The 4648-nt window shown below is 33.3% G+C and overlaps 1 long non-coding RNA gene across 1 annotated transcript; it reads right to left on the bottom strand.

The window, feature by feature from the left end:
* Positions 1-720: 720 nt before the first annotated feature.
* Positions 721-3136, bottom strand: LOC131932197 (uncharacterized). Its single transcript, XR_009384502.1, has 5 exons — positions 3013-3136; positions 2840-2912; positions 1832-1879; positions 1314-1414; positions 721-987 (listed from the first exon to the last, which is right to left on the bottom strand). It is a non-coding gene; the product is annotated as an uncharacterized LOC131932197 (long non-coding RNA).
* Between the last annotated feature and the right edge of the window lie 1512 nt (positions 3137-4648).

Below are 4648 nucleotides of genomic sequence, written 5' to 3'. Positions count from 1 at the left end.
CCGTCTAGACAGACAGACTGACGACAGAGGAAGTGAGTTAAATAAAAGCTTGTAAAAAAAATTTCATAAAAAACGTTTTAATAACAAGCTTTTATGTAATGATGCACTAAAAAGTAGAAAATAAATTATAGACTACTATTTAAATAACTGTAAAGAAAAGCGTGGGTCACTTTAGTATCTATTGGATATCTTTACTAATGTTAAGGAAGACACCCACGCTTTTCTTTATAGTTATTTAAATAGTAGTCTATAATTTATTTTCTACTTTTTAGTGCATCATTACATAAAAGCTTGTTATTAAAACGTTTTTTATGAAATTTTTTTTCAGTACTTTACATGTTTTATTTACAATAGAGTTACATGACTAAAAACCATTGCGCGCCTACTGAACATCACGTTCAGTAGGCGCGCAATGGTTTTTGAACGCAGCCATTACGTGATGGCGCAGCTATTGAAGGTGATGACGCGTGTGGTGTGGTTGGCTAGACATGCCTACTAATTCGGTCCAAATTTTAATTAATTCATAAAAAATTAATTAGGCATCCAATTAAGTCAAATTTAGTTTCAGATTGCATTGTCTTCATGTCTTGACCCACGTGCTAACTTTGAATCGTATCGGTCAAGTAGAACTGTCCGAATTTTCACTCCTGCGTTTCCGTCTAGACTGACGACTGACGACTGACGACAGAGGAAGTGAGTTAAATAAAAGCTTGTAAAAACACATACACGTATCCGCTAACCTCTTCGCATACATACACATACATTATTCTAAAAACTTATTACAGCAAAACCTAACCGAACATTTATTTCTCAAGCTAGCCGTTCCTCTATTTTAAACTTGTATCCTCTCATCGGCTCCTTGATATAATCTCCAACGACTTTTTCATCTCCCATCTCCTTCTCTATCGTATCGTCAACGATGATCATCTTCAGCTTCTCCTGACCTATCTCCGTCCACAAATACTCCTCACAGATTCTGCTTCTGGCCTGAACATAAACAATGCAATCATGGGTTAACTTTTGTAACCATAAAAACATCGTTTGTTTATGTATGTTTTAACTCATTGAAAGATAAAAGTGATCTTGTTTAACTCTTTAATTTTGTCATAGATTATTTTTTTTAAAAATACATAAAAATTGCTCAAATAAGTTTTTTTTTTTTTTTTTTTTTTTTTTTTTTTTTTTTTTTTTTTTTTAAAGTTTAAATAGGAGCCAGAATTTAGATTCGACTAACAAAGACTAAATATGACGTGAGAGTAAGGTGGCCACTAACCCATAGCGTACGTGTGAGACTAATCATAAAATTATGTTACCTCTTTGACCTTCTCGTCAAAAATAAACAGCGCCACTCTTGATGGTGTCTGGTTTAGATAGGTGACCAAATAACTGTGGCTTTCTGGTACCTCTTCTACTTCTGTTGTATACATAAGTATAGAAATACTTACAAGGTTCAACAAAGGAATACGCTATTCATATATATATATATATATATATATATATATATATATATATATATATATATATATATATATATATATATATATATAGGTTATATTTACATAAATATATACACACATACACACAGATATATATATATATATATATATATATATATATATATATATATATATATATATATATATATATATGTATATATATATAGACCTATATATAGGCCTAATATGTATATAGGTCTATATATGGTATATATTTATATATACATATATATATATATGTGTGTATATTTATATACATGTGTGTGAGTGCGTGTTTATGTGTATGCATATACATAGTTAATACGACATCTGCACTCAGCTCTATGTTTGTTTACCATATTGATGGCTGCTGTCCTCCATCTTTGAAAGGTCGTCGTCTGCTCCTATAAACAAAGATATCAAGAAACTTTGTTATTCTTCCCTGCCTTTCAGAGATTTCAAACGTTTTTGTATCTTTTAAGGTGTGTGTGTGTGTATTGTAGGAATACAGAACTGATATATAAGGGGGATAATCCATACATGTCGTCAGGCTTTTTTTTTACGAATTTTACCTCCCCTCCCCTCCTTTAGATATTGTCATAACCCCCCCCCCCCTTTTAAATGACGTATCCTTCCCCCCCCCCCCCTCAAATGACGTAACACATCAGCCTACAACCCTTCTTTCCCCCTCAAAGTTGCATTTGATTATTTTTTCAAACATCGATTTTTTTTTCTAAAATATTGACTGATCTCGGTCAACATAGAGTATTGTAATCAATTGTATTAAAACAGTTTTCCAAAACGCGAAATAACGTAAAAAATCAGTTTCTAACATTACTCTTTTTTAATGCAAGTGTGCCGACCCCCTACTTACATAACATGTAGCGTAAAAAGGATGGTTTATAATTTAATTACATTGTGTATTGATGTAAAGATCGTAGAGAAAATTACACTTTCTTTTTTTTTATTCGTAGTTTTGCTAGAATGTTTGAATGTAGGCATGACACAACTGACCCACACGTTCTTTCATTTAACAATATATAACATTTGCTTTAAGTCAAGTTGTTGCTATAACGCTAATTAACACCATAATTTCTCAATATAATATGATATTGATATAATTTTTGTTGTGGTACATGATTGTGTCGTGTTTGGTTTGGTAGAATAGAGGGTAGGGGTACGTAATATAAGTGAGGACAGTCTAATACTCGATCTAGATCTATATCGTTTCGTTATTATTGGGTGGGTGGGGTCAAATATCCGATTACCCTAATTAGATTTGTTATTGAAGCTATTTATTTACAAAGCTGCTTAGCTAAACAAAAACACATACTGATATTTTTTTTAATTTAATGAACACTTACTTTTTTACGGCGTTAAAGTAGACCTACTTGAGCCAAGAGTCCCTCTAATCTCTAAACTTAGGATCTAGGCCAACTGTGCGAATATAAAATCGTCAACGTATAACACAAAAATATTGAAGTTTTTATTTTACACAATTACTCTTTTAATTCTTTTATTTTTTATTTTTACTCACATGAACTCAGAGTTGTAGACAGTTGTTAGAAATTGATGTGTATGGTTTGAATTTCTTAACAAACTGAGCGGTAGGACTTGCTTATTAGTTTATTTTTGATAATCCATTTTGATGTCGCAATATCGGGAATTCCCACTAACTGGGTTTTCCTGTGTTTTCTAGTTTTTATGTTGAGGAAATATCCTTTCCTGTAAGTGACCCTACTTAACTAAAGAGGGCAACAAGCAATCACTTCCTACTCAATACTCGATATCTAGGCCTACTTATTAGATAGCTAATAATAATTGCTTGTTTTAATTATTGAGTTATATTTCACACCCATTTACTAAACCTTGGTTGTCTAATTAAGTTTGCTACTACTCATTTGTTATTTAATATCTAGAACGACTAGCGTGACTATTAAGTATTAAGTATAGATCTAGTTACCTGTACTACTAAGCAGTGTTTCTTTCAGCCATCTCTTTCAGACCCCCCCCCCCCCCACCCCCCAGCACATCTACCGACCCCCACCCTCGCGAATGAAGTAGAATTTATAAAGAAGGTATATAGCCTACTTTTACCAGTGACGTAAATTTTAATAAGGTTTAATTTATTTTTATTTTTTAGAAATATTTTTCGAACAAGCAAAGTGTCGCAATATTGTATTGCCCCTCCCTTACCCAGCATCTGTTTAGTGAAGTATTTAGGCCTAATGTTTATATCAGTGGTTCTTAACCTGGGTTTGATTGAACCAGAGGCGTAGCGAGGGGGGGGGGGGGCGGGGGTGCGGACCGCACCAAGTGACACCATTTAGGGGGGTGACACCAAGGCAAAATATAGCAAAATATATAGAGAAAAAAACTTGAGGGAAGGTGCAAATTGAAAGTTTGAGGGGGGTGCAAATCGATTGAAAGTTTGTCCCCGGGAAGGGTTGCTACGCCTCTGGGGGGTTGGGGGTGACACTCGACCTCGCTACGCCACTGGATTGAGCCCTGGGGTTTCGACGAGTCAGTACCAGGGCAGTGGCGGAACTAGAAAACAAGGCTCCCCCGCAAAAAATCAAAATTGGTTGTACCGAAAATGGCAAGCAAGAAACAATTTTATAACCTGCTTGTCAAAAATATATAAGCAGGCAAGCTTGATTTACGCAATGGTTTCTCGCGTTTTGTTTATTTATATTATTTTTTGTGTTTATATTATTAATTTTGAAAAAAAATCATTTTTATAGATACTATATAATTTTTTAGTATGTTTTATTTAAATAAATAATTAAGAGAATCAATAAAATTGCTTTATAATTTACATAGTGCAAAACTATTTAATTGAGCTTTATGGGCACCCCTATTTTATAGAAGGGCAGTAAGTCATGGATGTAGTGTGAACGATTGCCTATTTTACAAACTACAGCTCTTGTAGATTTTAAAATATTTTTCTACCCAACATGGTGGGTTAGCTACTGTAGAGCAATCACTGTTATAGTAGACCTGTGTTTTTTTTTACAAAAACACTAACAATGTGCAAGAAAAACATTTGTAAAAAGAGAAAAAAAGTCATTGTTTTTTGGTCGGAATAGCAGATCCTTCACTTAAATGCGTATTATTTACCATTTGTTTATGTAATTCAAAATCAAACGATCTTACAGATAACGTAAACACAT

Source organism: Physella acuta, unplaced genomic scaffold, assembly GCF_028476545.2.
Source record: "Physella acuta isolate Inbredline_101_S28 unplaced genomic scaffold, ASM2847654v3 ptg002109l, whole genome shotgun sequence".
In the NCBI taxonomy this organism is placed as follows: domain Eukaryota; kingdom Metazoa; phylum Mollusca; class Gastropoda; family Physidae; genus Physella; species Physella acuta.
Note: the sequence above shows the minus strand (reverse complement) of the source record. Positions and strands in the feature narration are given on the sequence as shown.